This window comes from Numida meleagris, chromosome 2, assembly GCF_002078875.1.
Source record: "Numida meleagris isolate 19003 breed g44 Domestic line chromosome 2, NumMel1.0, whole genome shotgun sequence".
NCBI classification, from domain to species: domain Eukaryota; kingdom Metazoa; phylum Chordata; class Aves; order Galliformes; family Numididae; genus Numida; species Numida meleagris.
Window position 1 is genome coordinate 48,739,847 of NC_034410.1, and position 17,325 is coordinate 48,757,171.

Sequence of the window (17,325 nt, forward strand, 5' to 3'; positions counted from 1 at the left end):
ACTAAAGCTATTTTATTTTTCCCTATGGCCAGCATCATCTATTTGCACCATTTGTAATGCTGAGACCAGGGTAGGAAGGACAGTGACATGACCACCAAGACAGCTGTATTTAAGATAGTGTCTTTGACAGATAATTACATTCCATCTTTAAGGATTGTCATGTGAAACAGACAATTTGTTTCCAGGGTTGCTTGAGTGCTGCATCAGGTACACTCATTTTTCATTGGAAATGTGCACTATGGACACTTTGAACATGCTGTATTGTAGATAGGGTTCATTTTTCTTCATTAAATGGGATGATTCCTATGTTTCTATTGAATCACTTTAAAGCACCAAGTCAAATCATCATTGTGACAAATCCACGCTGGAGAACCAATGATCCTGCCAGCAACAATCACAGAAACTGGGAGAGCAGTATTATCTCATGGTGACTAACTGGGATAAACAAAGCAAGACAACCTAAAGCAGCCTTCATTGTGCACCAATTCTAGGACTAAGGAAGCTGAAATATATCTTAAAATTGTCTTCACATGCCCATCCTTCCTGAGCTTGAACTTCTTTAGTGAAGTGCAGAGCCAACAGACAAAGTTTGGAGTAGATTCTCCAGAGCACTGAGTTGATGTATTGTGTGAGAGATTTTTCTTTGTTTTTATGTCTGGCTACAGCTGCGGCAAGCTGTATTTATTGGAAAACTTCTACTAGGAAACATTCACTAGCTGCATTGTGCCCTAAGTCACTCCCAAGTCCCTTCCATCTACAGTACCTTCCCTGGAGAAGGACCTAGGTGAGCTCTGAGGGACTCCCACAACCAGGACAAATCCCCAGCAGCTGGGACTAGGTGCTTCATATGGGAGAGGAAAGGTGGGAAATGTGGTGATGGATGCAAAGTCTGAATTCTTAAATTTTGCAGTTTATTACTTGATATTTAAACTGTGTACATAAACTTGCAGCCTTTAGGTTCTTATGGTATAAATCAATTCACTCTGTCATCACATCAACTTCTATAATATCTGTATAGTATAATATACAATCCTCAGCTCACATTCAAATAAATAAACATTGGCTTAATATAAATTGTTCTCTTACCATATCAGAACATTGGGTAATTAAATCATCTCACTGGTAGCGTGTACAGATGGCTTAATTTTCTGCAATACTCACTAAAGCTCAATTGACTTAAAGGGAACTACTAATCTATTCAAAGTTGAATCTACAATGGATAAATCTGTAGCTCAGAAAAAACTGGTGCCTCCAGTTGATCACCATTTTCTTAAAATCAGTTTGGAGAGAAAAAAAAGCCATTTAGAATTCCTAGTCACTTTAGAAAAATAAAATAAAAAAATAAGAGCCAGCCCTGTGGCTGTTAATGAAGTAACAATGCTGGCAGATGATCTCTCTCTTGCTCCATAATCTTTCACTGTGAAACGTTTCTTTCAGAATGGAAACCACCACTGAGAGCAAAAGGCAAAAATTATGCTTCTTTCAGACACTTCTGCAGATTTACACACTTTCCTATCACAACACAAGAAAAAAAGAGAAAAGAAGTAAAATATGCTACAACCTGAAGTAAATTTCAAACCAACACATTGTTTGAAGGTTTAAAGATTTTTCCTAAAGTGAAATTTAACATCTCCAGAACCTGTGCACTGAGTTCGTTTTCTATTTTTATTGTGTTGCAGCTTTAAAAAATTGCCAATTAAGCCAAATTAAGCTGTTGTGCAGTTGGCTTCTATAATTACTAGCAATAGTTTATGGTAGGTTCAAGCAAACAGAGGGTGTTTGGGTCTTTGGTTTTTGTTTTGTCTTTTTTTTTTTTTTGCCAGAGTAGTAGTTTCTTTTTGTAGAAACAATTATCATGGCAGTGCTTCTCAGCAAAGAAACACATAGCCTGCAGCCATCCTATATTTCATTTTCAGTCCAGCAGTTTTAGAGAGGCTTTTTGCTTTTCTAGCGAACATACAATAAGAAGAAAACAATCAAAGGTGACGAATAAAATGTGGGGCATCGTAAAGCAGGCAAAGAGACAAACGAGGCAGAATGGAGAGGAAGCACTGCTTATCTGGATAGCAACTTCCTCTTATGCTCAGAATTACAGTGGCAATAAGTGTTCTATCACACATCATCAGGATATCATTGATTCACATATTCCCCCTCGTAGAAACAATATTATTTTCACAACTGAAATGTTTGCATTGCAAGGCCACAGGTGACAGAATTGTCACAGAAAACAAAACAAGGGCGTGAGTATAACATTTGGTAAATCCAGAATGTGCTGGTCTTAGGCATGCTTATTTTGCAGCCCCTGTCCCACTGCCCTTTAAAAGAATGCAGTAGAACTAAAAAGTTAAATGGAATGGTGCTAAGGATGGTCAAATATAGGACATAGCTTTTGTATGACTTTTTTTTTTTCATAAGAAGAATATCTAAATAGACTAGGACTTTTCCATCATGGCATGAGATGATGGCATGGGTACCTAATATAGAGCCACGAGTGCTGCTGTGATATTGGGTGTGATTATCTGCCATGCCTTCTGGTGTAAGAAGCAGGGCACATATTATATAACTAGCAATGGCCAGTTTAAAATTATCTGAAATAAATACTCTTCAAACAAGATGTGGTTATGCTGTGGATCTCTGTGTTGATGGGTGCTGCTAATGCAGCAAGTCAGCATGAGTTCAAAAAGGAGATGGAAAGGCACAGAGAATATTTTTCATCACATTTGTACTATGTTGGACTACTGTGTGCAGGCCTGGGATCCCCAGTACGGGACGTGTTGGAGTGGGTTTAGAGGAGAGCCACAAAGATGATCAGAGCGCTGAAGCACCTCTCCTTTGAAGAAAGCTTGAGGGAGCTGTGCTTGTTTAGCTTGAAGAAGAGAAGACTCCAGGGAGACCTCACTGTGGCCTTCCAGTACTTAGAGGGAGCTGATAAGCGGGAGAGGAACTAACTTTTTACACAGTTTGATATTGACAGGACAAGGGGGAATGCTTTAAACTAAAAAAGGGCAGATTTATGTTAGATGTTAGGAAGCATTTTTTTACTCAGAGGGTGGTGAGGCACTGGAAGAGGTTGCCCAGAGAAGCTGTGGATGCCCCATCCCTGGAGGCTTTCAAGGCCAGGCTAGATGGGACCCTGGACAGCCTGATCTAATTGGCAGCTCCCCTGGCAGGGGGGTTGGAACTAGATGATCTTTAAGGTCCCCTCCAACCTGAGCCATTCTATGATTCTACCTCAATGGAGCTGAGGCAGGTGAATGACTAGCCTAACTTCTTTACAGCCCTCAATTCTGCTTATGTCCAGTTTGCCTTTTACTCCAGCATTGCGCATCTTTGTCTAGCCCTCCATGCCAAGGTGAAACTATTCCTATATTCATGAGAAAATGACAGAAGCCATAAGCCTCAACATTGCTCAGAGGAGAAGGACGTAGTATAAAACTGTCTTTTACATAAGGATCAAGTCAAATGTAAACACTGCAGTAGTGAGGTGCTAGTAGCCTGCAATCCCTAGCCCAGTGCAAGTTCATAGTGCTTCACAAAAATTAGCTGAGTTTCCTAACACCTTCCTTGCTGGTATTGAGGTATTACACAGACTGGCACCAGAGAAAACTGACATACGTGAATAGTGAGATTACCCTTCTTTTGAAGAAGAAGAAAGCAGAATACACAGATGTTAAGCACCCATCCCAAAGTTATCTATCAGCATAGCCATGACAGCAACCATTGCATCTACCTTCCAGCCCTACGCTTAAGTCTCTTGACTGATCTGCTCTCCAGCTGACAAGCTCAACACAGATCTCTGCATTGCACTTCTCCAGTGCCTGCTAAGTGGCATATCTATCACCAACAAAGAGGTACATAGAGAGAATGTGGCATGAAGAGTCAGTGGCTGCCTGGATTCTAGCTCCAAGCAGCCCTTTCATCATACACCTTATGGATTTTCCCCACCAAGAATGAGTAATTTGTTTAATTACCGAATGCAGAAAACAGTGCTAAATTAGTCAGTGCCAAGTTAGGGGCTATTTCAGTGAACATAGGTAAGCCCTAGTCCTCCACAAAGCATGGAGTGCTTCAAGGACCTGTACAGTAGTCCTTCCTCCATCTCCTTGGGAGACAAGTTAAAGGAAATTGCTTCTGCCCCACAGTCCTGCCGCTGGCCAGGAGGATGTTTTGGCTTGTACCCGTATGTGATGTCTGCCAGAATTTGTTTTTTATGCAATAAGAGATTTACTGAAGGATCATGGAGTTTTTTTCCTTCCTCCAGGTCTTTTTTTAAACTGTCCTAAGAAATGCATAATTCCAGATTAATTGCAAGGGAAGGGAGAGGAGCAACAAGAAGTCCATTTTTATTCTCCTCGAATTAGAAACATGAATTTTCTTCCCCTCCCACTGATTCACTGCTCAGCATTCAGCTAAGATGATCACCGAAAAAGGAAAAGCAAATGAACATTGATGTTTCTTAGGGTATGAAATACTCTACAATTAAATAAGGTGCTACGGAGTATTGCACTGATCACAAGTGATTGGTGGCTCTCTGCTAAGCTGCAAATGAATTCAGCACAGGACAGCATTCCAAATTGCTCTTACAAGCTTTTCTTTATTATTTTTATTTGGTTATGCTCTGACTCTCATCCAGAATTGTACTTAATGCCCTCGTCTGAAGTTGTTGAAATGGCACCCCATGGCATAGTGTGACAGAGAAAGAATATTGCCTTTGGAAGCTGCTAATGGTCCATGAAAAGAAAACAGCAGAAAACTGGAGAGCAGTTGTTCCAAAATAATAAGAACAAAAGTCTTTACATTTTTATCTCACCGTCTTCCCATCATAAGTGGATTGAGAATGGGCAGAAAAATGTAGGCAGCTAGTGAGGAGTTGCAGATCCAGATGGGTTGCAAGTCAAAGCTACAGGTAAAGAAAAAATAGTGCAGTACATTTAGCAAAATAATTTAATATTTTTAATCTATCACTTGTCACTCAAAATTAATATTTGCTATGCATTGTTGTTCACAAGGTATTGTTATTCCCTGGAATGGGAGAGACGGACCAATAAAGTCTCATTAGAAATGAGGGGTAAAGTTTGCAAAGGTCAGGCCATTCAGTGAAACCCTCAATCCTGATAACTCAGTTTTAGACAAAGATACTTCAGTTAACCCTAAGTTTAAGCCCTACTGAAGCTAAAAGGAGTTATTTCCCTCAAATTTTCTAAAACTAGGAGAATAAAATAGAGTGGCCTAACTCCTCAGTGACTTCAGTCCAGGCTTAAATGCATGCTGCTCCGCTGGAAGCATTTTAATGTGTTGTAAAGGTGAAGCAAGAATCACTTGGATAAAATAAAGAAAACTATGAGCATATATGTGTTTAACATACCAGTTTGTCTTAATTTCCTCAAGTGATACATTTCCTCTGCTTTTGAACACACTTGCATGGGTAAAAGCAAAGAAAAAAATAATAAAAGATATAACGAGACCAATTCATTCCTTTAACATTTCAAAGTTAAGAAATTAGGATTCTAAACATCACTACAGATAATAAAGGTTACTCACAAGACCTTTGCCTCCACTGTTAGACTATTTCAGTGGTAATAACTGTCTTAGCAGAGGCTTTGGCATCTGCCTCTGCATCCTGCAGATGAAAATTATAATAAGGCACTAGCCAGATATTTTATGTCCCTACCATTTACAAATTGAATGTACTGATGTAGGAGAAACAAGGAAACACCAATCTCTTTGTCCAAGCACAGCAACATCAAAGTGGAGTACATGAATGCTAAATCACTTGACAGCTGTCTAGCTTACAGTGTATTTCACTCCAAAGTAAAGTACTGCATTTTTTTAAATATTAGCATTACTTAAATGACTTACTGCCACAAAATGTGCAATTTTCTCCCCTCTCCGAGTAACGATATGATAAAATAATAATAATAATAATTAGAAAGAAAAAAAAATCACCCTAAGAGACTGTTATGTTTACTGTGTAGTGATTTCCCAACAGAAATTAATTTAAAACAAATTTACATTCTACATTTAAAGAAGATATAAATAATTCATGTTCTCGTATCGTAAGCACTCAGCATGTCATACACCGGGGTACCTGTAATTTTTCAGTTTATCCATTTAAAATTTTCATTCAGGAACTCATTATTGTGGTTTTTTGCACTTCTATTCCATTGTGGTAATTTAATAGTCTTCAACAGAATTATGTTCAATTGAAATGTATTCAGTTTTACTATTCCAAATCTTTTTAGCTTTTAATTTAACTGCTGTAGGTTTCAATTTTATTTATTTACTATTAACTTATTACTATTAACCTGTTCACTGCTTCTGCTCTCAGAAGTACAGAAAGACTAACACAGTAGAGTCTGCAGAGCAGAGTTTCATGCCTTTTAAGCCACTTTTGCGTAACTGTTGCTCACTTTACTTCAGGCCAGTGATTCCTATAATATCCAAGAGCAAAGTTGGGCCCTGTTGCTTCCTTGATTTAGCAGCCACACTTCTTCACTGCAAGCACAGTGAACTCCTTCTCTTGCTAGCGCACCCCACTGTCCTCTGACATGCCGTTCTTTCATCAGTACATGATCCTCAGTTTCTACTTGCCCAGCTCCTGCCTGGGATTACTGAGTATATGAATTCCTGCAAGAGCCCCCAAGCAACTGATATGCTTAAAGCCAAGCATATAGGTAGTTGCTTTGGTGGAGAGAAAAGAAAATACTTTGCTTCTTGTAGGTTCAGCGATATAACATGGAAATGGACATCTTTCCAATCACTAGAGGCTTGCTGTCTCAAAATTTACAAAGGAAATGAATTATTTACTCATTGAAAGGTAAAAACTGTAATTCAGTCTTTCTTCTGGACTTACACAATTTTGTATGCTCACAGGCATGGGAGTGGTACATCAAGAGGATCTCCACTAATTTCTGAGTCTCTGCAACCAGGAGTAGAAGATTTCCTAGGAAGTGCTAACATATAACTGTATTTACAAATACAAGATCTACCTGAAGGGAGAAAATTAGCTCTGCATCTTCTGCACTGGATCAGCTCTGATAATGTATTGCAGGTAAAAACACACCACAAATACATACAGTAACATTATCAATTTACTGATCTGTATTTCAATTGATTGATATAATTTTGAAGTCCAATTTCTAAAGGTAACATCTTGCCTACTTCTGAGCTACTCTTATAAACTGACTAAAACTGATTGACTGACTAGAACTGTTCAGTGGTATCAGTGTCTTCCCTGCATATTAAAGCTAACTCGTAAACTCATAAATATATGGGTTATTTCAAATTCTCTTTTCAAGTATACATGGACTTGCATTTATCAGCACTCAGTTTCCTCTGCCATTGTGTCACATCCTATTTTCATTCTGATTTTCCTTATGACTCTTGACTGTCTTTAATGACTAGAAATTCTTGTACACAATAGTTTACTTACCTGTTCTCAAATGTCAGTCAATACTACCACAGCTCCAAAAACTTTGAATGCTCTTTCTCTCCTGCAGTAAAACATTTTTTTTCTTTATTTCTACCAAAAGGAACTTTTCTAAGAGTCATCTTGTCGGAATAGATATATTTGTCTTATAAACACTTTTTCATTTTTTATGTGCAAGGAAATTTCAAAAGATGAATATAAATAAAATGTGGAGAAAACATTTGTTAAGAAATACTCCCTATGAATTTTATGGTAAAGATCCTGGAAGAGCTTGTTGCAAAAATGGCTTGAAAATAACATGGCACAAAATTTCCTGAAAAGTTAGGTACATACCTATTGTCTACTTCATAACCTTGTTGCACAGATATTTGTTGGTCCTGGCTGTGGAAGACATGCGAGATTCAAGCTCTTTGTGTTCTCAGGTTACGGTAGGCTTAAATCTCTTTTCCCCAAAATATATGTATATATTGTTCATCAAAAGATCAAAGACCTACCTGAATCTAACTGGCCAACTGGGTTATTCCAACATGCTTTCCATAGTCAATGGCAAGGGAATAGGCAGTGTACTCAGTAACCCACCTGTCTGGCTTCAGAAAACATTAACCTTAAATAACCATAGATTAAATACTGATGGCTTTGCCCTGACCCTTCTGGAATTGTGGGAGACTTCCATTTAGGCAGGGCAACAGGCACAAAACTTTTCAAGGAAAAATATTACTTTTTTCTTCGTGTGCAGTGACATATGTATTGTCCGTCCAGAATTTATCTGTCCTGTGATACAGGATTTTCCCTCATTCAGCAGTAATTCCCTTTATAAAATAATGCCAGCAACATTTCATTTTTAATATTAGAGAGACATCGAGATCTTCAGTCACTCCACAAGAAATGATACAAGGAACTACAGGTGTGGTGTTCCAAAGCAACTTGAACACCGGAAAACAAAGTTTTGTATTTTAAGTTTCAAGCAGCAATGAAATTTAGCTGATATTTTGCATGCCAAGTTTCAGCTTAAAGGGAATTTTTTTTGGCTACAGTATAAGCCCTGGAGAATAGGAAGCATTCTAAAGGAAGCATCAAATCACACTTAACTACTGCATGGCAGAGCAAGTGGCTGTGTTACAACACAATCACTCAATAAGATAATTTCTTATGTTAGCATTTTAATTAAAATAAAGAATACTTGCCTCCATCTTACACTCTACTGAAATTACACAGACAGACAAAATGTACAAAGCAAACGGAAAATAGGACCACAAATCCTAGCAGACTTGAAGGCATGACTCAGAAGCTTTGTGAGAAATATGGCCAATAAAACCAGAGTTAATGATTCCATAAACATTTATTTCTAGGAAATATTAACAACAGTCCCTAAAATGTTTCTGGGCGATAAAGGATAAATAACACCTATTATTAACGTAATGGTAAAGAATGTCGTTTACCACACATTTGCAGTACTCTAGTTAAATACATTATTAAACAGCATCCCAGTATGGATTAACACTGAACAGAAGCTCCAGATGTAGAGTTGTTTCCCTGTGGTTTTATCAGCAGCAACATGGTTGTTGCTAGCCCAATCCTGATCCCAGTGTGGACAGGGCCTTTGGCTTGCTCTATTTATTTTTTGGATGAATAATAACACTTGTGCAGACTTTGCACTGGGTTTGGTGCTTTGATCAAAGCACTTTCCAGTGGGCACAGAATCTGCCTCTAGTGTTTGCACCTAAGCTTTCATTTTAAAGTAAATCAGTGGGGTGGGACCCTGTCAATCCAGCCTTGCCTACCACTCTTTCCAGCCAAACAGACTGTAACCTGCAGGTTCTGTACAGAGACAAAACCAGGTCTTCTCCTGCCCGTGGCAACAAATGGTTCAGGAGCCTTCCCTACGCCTCCTTCCCTGACCACCTTTCCCCCAGTAGTGCCTTTAGTCAGCCCAAAGGCAGCAGAGGGAGAATAGAAGGTTACTGGGCAGTGTGTGGCAAGAGCCAATAACGTATGCCAGCCCACTTCTTACAGTAGAAGGTCTTTTGTGGAGAGGCAGAGCTTTCTGTGGTGACCTTCTACTGTTTGCTACCAGCCATAGATCTTAGAAACGGTGTCTTACCCTGAAGTTTTTTTGAGGAAGATGAGCAAAGTGGCATGGCCAGTGCTGGCTGAAGATGTGGTTAAAGCTTATTCTGCTCACTGCATTTAAAGCTCATCTTCTCCTTGGAACCCAACTCAGATATGTTTTATGGAAAGGCATTGCTTATGCTATTTTGGAGAATCAGGCAGGTCCGTGAAATCTTCTTGTGCTCTCTACAACTCCTTAGCCCCAGATGCTTCTCACAGCAGTGGGCCTTTCACTTGGGCAATAGCACTCGAACTTGGTTGACATCTGCCTTCCCACAATGGGAATTTTCCACTAATCTCTTTGTGGTGGAAGATGTGCTCTGGGTTATACGAGATCATGTCTCCCTCTAGTGACTAAATGTCTGTACTTTTGAAAGTCGTGACCCCAAATTTACAGAAATAATTTTTAAAGGGGCTGTAAATTACACATCTACAAACTTATCTGTAGATGAAATTCGTTTCTTTTCTTTTTACTCCTGAGTATGCACTAAGATATGATTTAGATTTTTCTTAATATCACCTGATTATTAGTAGGGCCTCTCAGGAAGCATTGTGTCTCCATTAAATTGGGCTTTAAAAGAAAAAAGGCAATATCTGACCAGGAGGAATGAAAGATCTTGATTAAACAATTCAAGCTATTTACTTTGTACTCGCAGCTAATCTTTGCCCAAACATTTAAATCCGGACAGTGATATTTAACAGCATCTCTACTAAAACTGTCGCTTGTGCTTAATACAGATATGAGGATATCTCTGTCGTATTTGGCAAGCTGGAAGGCATCTACTTATCATCACCAACAAAATTGTAGCTCAACTTGTTTTTAAAAGACATAGAAAACCATGGAAAATAATGTCCAGAGTTTCATCAGCTGGAGACAAGAGTGAAGAGATGGTGATCAGAGAAAAGGCTGGAGGCTTTAAGCCTCATAAAAAGCCTGACACGCTGGTTTCTGCTCTCACTTACCCCAAGAGCAATAATTTGCTTCACACTGGTAATAAAATGCAACATGCAAAGCATCGGACAGGGAGGATGTCCTGAGAATTAGAAAAATAAATATTTTTCTCTTTAGTTCAAGTAATATGAAACATAGTACAAATCCTGGTATGTGTACACCAACAAATGGAAACAGAACATCAGATCGTATGACTGACCAAAAAATTGTGTAATTTAGCATACTAAGGATAAGCGCTAGAAGGTAAGGAAAGGCAACACAAAAATCCCATGGTAAGTTATGTCACATTCCTCACATAGGGACAGAGGGAAACAACAATGAAAATGGCAATATACCTGAGCTATATTAGAAGAAAAACACCACAACATGATTTTTAAGATTACTGGAAGCTGCTAAAAAAGCATCATACGACAACATCAGCTCCAGACTCCTGTTTCTATACAACATTTTAAAGCTGTTATTTTTTTTTAATAAGTAGAGTTGAAAAAAAAGGAGTTGAAATCAGTATATTCTATATATTTTACTTATTGAATGAATTTTTTCCATGCATAAAATCAATTTAATTTTCCTTAATTTTCCATCTGGTAGCACTTTTGTTCTCATTTCTGGTGGCACTGAGCTTGCCTAGCTCCATATGTAACCTGTGGGAACACTGAGAACTCAACAATTTCATTATTTCTCCTGACTTGGAAATCAGACCCTGGTTCTGCAATTGCCAATATGTTTGGCCTCAAAATTGATAGGATCCCATGAAGTACGAGCAAGGAATATCTCTGTCAACTCTTATTATGTTCTGAGTTTTGTGTTATCCCAATTGATACCCTAGGTACGTCTCAGGGAAAAAAAAAAAAAAAAAGCCAGGACAATCTGTTTTAAAATCTATAGAAAGTGAAAAAACTTGAAAGTAGGAATAGTGCTAAGGACTAGATGTCAAATCAATAGCATTCCTCAAATTATTCCCACCTTATTGCAAAAGACCATGTTCTACCAGTATTTTATATTGTTTTGATCTTTTTTTTTTTTTTTAGTAGCAATAAAAATCATAAAAGGAACACAAAGGTAGAGAAATCCTTGACATGTTCCTTAAAAATTCACTGTGCCCCTGCTTTGTTTTCAGGGATGGTTTCGGTTGTCCTTCTTAGCGAGCTCTTGTTCAGTTTCTTCTCACAGCCTTCATCTGGTCCTGCAGCAAAGGGCTAATTAAATACAAATTCATGTGCCTCATTTCAGGATGTTTCCCAGCTTCCTTTAGCTACGGTGTAAAAATGTGAAATAATAGAGAATTGTTTTTGTTTTCTAAAAGAAATCATTTTGCACATTGTTTCCCTTTTGATCATCTCCATCCCCTTGCTCAAGTCACCAGGTAAAGTAACAGCATGTCTGTACCAGAAAATCTTGGAAAGAGTAAAGAAACACAACCCGTTTACAAATCATGCAGATATTAAAAGCAACCATCCCTTCTTCCAAACTCCAGAAGCTGTTCCAGCGCTCCTTCAAAGCAAAGCAGAGCTCCACTGGTTCCTTCTCTTTTACCTATAGGTGGCACTAGTTGTGTTCGTAACATCTCGGCCCAGGCTTTCCTTTGTATCTGCGGACCTCGACCGTAGCTTCTTGTCTGATTTCTTCCTTGCTGTCAGTAGAGGTGTTAATCACAGACTTTAAATACATTCAGAAACAGTTTCAGCCACACTACGCATGTATTTAGAAAGCAGAAACAAACTCTCCCCACGTCTGCCAGTTTGCACACCTTTACTGCCTGGGCATCTGCCAATGTTCTCTGAATGTCCTCAGAGGTTAGGGCCAAATGGTGGCAAATAGCAGTCTCAATCATACTGCTCAGGATGGATCTCTTAACATGGTAGGGGATGTTTGCCGTTATTTTCCCAGCCCTGCCTTTGGTGAAGGGAGGAAGCAAGCCCACCGGGCTCCCACTGAAAGCAACAACAACGCACTATTCACACAAAATTTGACAGTGCATTATTGACTGTTATTTGAGCCAAAGATCTCTCTAGATTATAACCAGCAAATGTTTTGCCTGTCACATGAGAAATTTCTGAATTTTGGCAAAGAGCCCAAAACCTGAAAAATAATGCTGTTCAAAAAGACAAATGAATAGAAATTCCCAAGATTAAATCTTTTTTTTTTTTTTTTGTGAGTTTTTGTTGTTGCTCTTATTTTTAAGACCAAAACTATAAATTAACTAAAATACTGCAAGGAAAGCATTGGTTTGAAATATGAAACTGCAAAATGTTCTTGAAAATTACAAAAGGGATAATTTTAAGGAAACATTCTTCCTCCTCTCAGAAATGATTCAGATTAGACCAGAACAATCAAAACCGATCCTTTCATACAAGCAAGTTTTATTAATATATCAGTGAACCTATGTTTTCCAAAATGGAAAACAAATAATTAAAATTAAAAAGCTTCAGACATAATCACTGTGTGTCCTTTTTCCTTTCCCTGCAGTCTGCTAATTTTTATCCTTCTGTTATCTTGTATTTTGTGCTTCAGAGTTTTTTGTTTGTTTGTTTGCTTGCTTGCTTGTTTTGTTCTAATTATGAGAGCCAAAATGTTGGAGAATCAACTAGGTATTTTGGCCCTGATTTAAAGGCCCTGATCCTGGCCTTTAGAAACAGGTGTTACCTTTACACCTTGCTCCACCCAGAGCGAGCTATGGGGAAGACTCTTCTCCAGAGATACACAAAATTCCTCCAAGCAGCCCAAGAATTTGCTCAGCTTGCTCTGTCTTTACCTGTGTGCCCAGTGCATGAGAAGAATTAAAGAAGAAATGGGCAAGTCTTATATTGAGGGAAGGACTAATTTCCCGTAGCTTCTGCCATCTACGCATAGCTGTCCATTTGAAACCACCCTTTTAGTGTCTGTTAGCACTCGGTGGAGAGTGTTAACTCATCTCGACCTGAAGCAATTCCCTGTGGGATGAACTGCCCTTCAGAAATATCTCTCAAAGGCCTACCAAAGGCGCCTATGGCACTAGTGTATACCCACTATGTCACATGTAGCTGGCATGGTTGTCCGGAGGGCAAAGATCCCATGTATGTACCCTAAATGCAAATGCTGTAATGGGGGTTAGAGCGTATAGAGGTGGGAGCTTGCCTCCTTAGCACTCTGCTCTCACCAGCCAGTTGCTATATGTATTACAATGCTTTTAAAGCTCAGGACATCTTTGTGTCATTGTTTAGGTGTCTTGTTAGGTGCCGTGCTATCCTGTCCTTCACTATTCTCCTCAGCCCACAGAGCAAGGACAAGTATTATGTACTGCAATTACTACGCTATTATTTATAAAAACAGACCGAGAAATATTCAGAATATAAAACACTGTTCTATACCCCAGCACAAGTTAAAGAATTAATTCTTGTGGCAATATTGTTTTAGTCCACATCCCAGTTGCATTATTTAAATGATTAGTTATTTGCAACTTAGTTTTTTCAAAAAGAAAAATCTGTTTTGACATATCTGAGTTCTGTTAAACTATGTTTTACACATGAATTACTGTGAATTTTATTGCTGTATTTTCCTAATTTATTAAGAGGGCTGTACTTTACAAATAAAACTGCAGGATGGATTTATTATTTACAGTCCTAGTCCTAGCCTTCATATCTACTTAATATGTGTAAAGTGTTTAGTTTTCCGATGTAGTCCAGCTGCATCACTGGAATCAAACTTGTAATTGCCTCTTTGGGATTTAAAACCATTATAGTTGTGCTTTTATGTTCTCTTTTGTTTTGCTTGAATCACTTTTTCAGGTCTATGAAGTACAGCTGGCACAATAAAAGTTTGATCAATGCATAACCAATGCAGTATATATTTCTTCCAGATATATAAAACCCAGGTGAAAAATGTTAATCTATGAAAATTATCTTTGTCAGCTACTTATTCTTGGAATTTAAATCAGTTTCAATCTAGAGGTATATGGTTTGGCCTGGGGTTTTCCAGTCTGGGTTTTTCAAGAGTTTCTTGTAATGTGTACATTTGACATATTAAAATGAAAGATTGCCTGATGTAAAGTTTCAATTACCAGGACAGATTTTTTTTTCTCACACTGTGATATTTGAATAAAATTATCCTAGAACCACAGAAGTTAGCACTGGAGAAAGCCTGCACAAGCAGCCTTTATTTCCTTACCAATTTAGGATCCTCTCATGCATCGTTGACATTGATGCTATTGGATCATCTACTCCAATGCTTTAGGCTTAAAAGTCATGCCTTGGGCATATGGGAAATAACCAAAGCTCTGCCAAAATATCAAAAAACTAAACCATTCAGTTTTGGCAACATAAGCTGGTCTTCAAGTTCTGGAGTGCATTAACCTGGTAGACAATTAATCCTCGTTCCCTCACACTGATTTTAGTGGCTTTTACCACTTGAAGCCTGACACTGTGGAGCTGCCGATGGAAAAAGATGTACTTCAGCACGAGTCAGGATTTTAGACTCTGGACTTTATATTTATTACATAATACCGTATCAAAATTAATATGCAAAGAAATGTAGAAAACAGGAAAAATACCGATGTATGCCTTTTTGATGGTAGGTTTTCTAGATAATGGTGTATAAAAACATCATAGTTGTATGAACATTAAACTGTAGTGTCAGTTTAAAGGTGGCATTGCCAGAGATCATGGCTTCAGCAAGTTTCACAATATTTGATATTTGTCTCTGAAAGCGTAGTTTCACAAAATAAATGATTACACTAGACTCAGAAGCAAGACCATGAATAAAATGGACCAAATTTGTAAATAAATTTTAAAGCCAACTTCACAGTAAGAACACTGTTAACAGCTTAGACCCCAGACTCCTCCATTCTGTACATATCTTATACAATACATAACAAAGCCTTGTGTAGTTCCTGCACACGATTGACTTTGTTCTCAGGCACAACAAGGTGCGTAAGCTGTCCATACACTCTAGCAGAAAGTCTCTCTCTGTGAAGACAATGTATGAAGGAATAAGTCCAATTTATAAAGGTATCACAGCTTCATTGGTGAGCAAGACTGGATTTCCTACGCTGTCTACACAGTAGGTCTACTCTGGCTACACACACAACTGTTTTGTGAAGGTATGCATAAGGTCAGAGTCTGCTTAAGGTCAGTGTCTCTAGCGGTTAAAAGAAGGCTCTCCTAGACCCTCTTCAAGTAGGTTTAATAATCACATCTATAGGAACAGAACTTGCATCAAAACATATATGTGTCTTGGCTGCATCTGTGAAGGGAAACAGCTGTTTGTACGGTGGCTATGACTCAAATCTGTTACAGTGGAGACTCTCATACCATCCAGACCAATAGTGATTTTTCTGGAAAACTTGCACATTTCTTCTTCCTGTCTAAATCAACCTAACTCTGAGATTCAGATTTCTGGAGCTTATATTCATCTTCATAAATTCAAAGCTCACAGTCTCTGGGTATGTTCAAATAAATACTTCAAGTCCACAGGAATGCCAATGCGTCCTCGCTGTATCTTTTCCCATACAATGAGGATGTTGTGCATATGCAAATACAGTCATGTAAATTTAAATTAATACTCACAAGAAAGATATTGCAGTTCTTTTGTAACCTTCTGCCATAAATGGTTCTAACTAGAACAGATTCACAAGTGAAATATGTCCTGAGCAAAGAATATGCACAAGATAATCAAGACCCTCAAGATGTTACTCACTGATGTCACTAATCTAATAGAAAAAGTCCAGACATATTCCAGGATGTTCACTTTCAATATATATTAAATAGATAACCTTTTTTTTTGTATCTAACAGACATTTCAGACATATTTTTCTATACTACATACTACTTATACACTGTTCCTTAAATTAAGACTCTTAACTATATTTAGCTGGGAAGATCTGATGGTGTTTATCTGCAAGAAAACAGCCAAGCCACCAGGATAATCTTCTTTTTCCCTTTAATCACTGCCTAGTTCTCACCTTTCTCCCCATTCATTTGCTGTTCTCCTACCTTTTCTGCGCATTTCCCACCTGCTCTTTGGGACAGACACTAATAGTAACTTTTCTAAAATACATCAGTGATTGAAGAAGTTACTGGGGTTTGGTTTGGCAGATCTCATGGAACTTTCCAAAAATTATCTTTTTTTTTTTTTTTTTTACTAATTTCAGACACATCTAGCTCCAGAGGATCATGTTCTGATCACCTTCTCCAGGCAACCTGCTTAGTCACAGCTGCTCCTGTTCTGCACTGACTGTCAACAGCGCTCAGATCTTGCAACTGTAAACTGCAAATGCCCTGACTGCTTCTTTCTTTCTAGGACTTAAGCCACAATAGTTCACCTTATGCCTTCAGACATATATTAAAATCTAATGTCAGGTTTTTCTTAAACTGTCTTCTACATAGACAAAGGGTTTAAAAAAATAAATAAATAAATAAAAAGAAAAGCCACTCACACCCCCCCAAAAACACAAATGTATCTTTAATGGAAAACAAAACAAAATTTAAAAAAAAAAAAAAAAAAAAAAAAAAAAAAACCCAACACAAACAAACAAAAATGTTCTGCCTAATTGAGAGTCAGTGGGTCTCAGGCTCTTACAATACTTATATTCCTGTCCTCAGGCTCCCTTATATTCCTGTCAGTCTTGAAAGTAGGATTTGGGATTTAGGAAGTGCAAGTCCATGCTATTAATCCTTCTTTATCAGACCTGGCTCTCAAAAACAGTCTCAAGAAATTCCCATTCCTACTTCTTCTCTATCAGAGATTACAGACCCTCAGATTTATAATGCGTCTGTAGTTATACTCAAGACCAGATTTTATTTCTTCCCTTCCCTTCCCTTCCCTTCCCTTCCCTTCCCTTCCCTTCCCTTCCCTTCCCTTC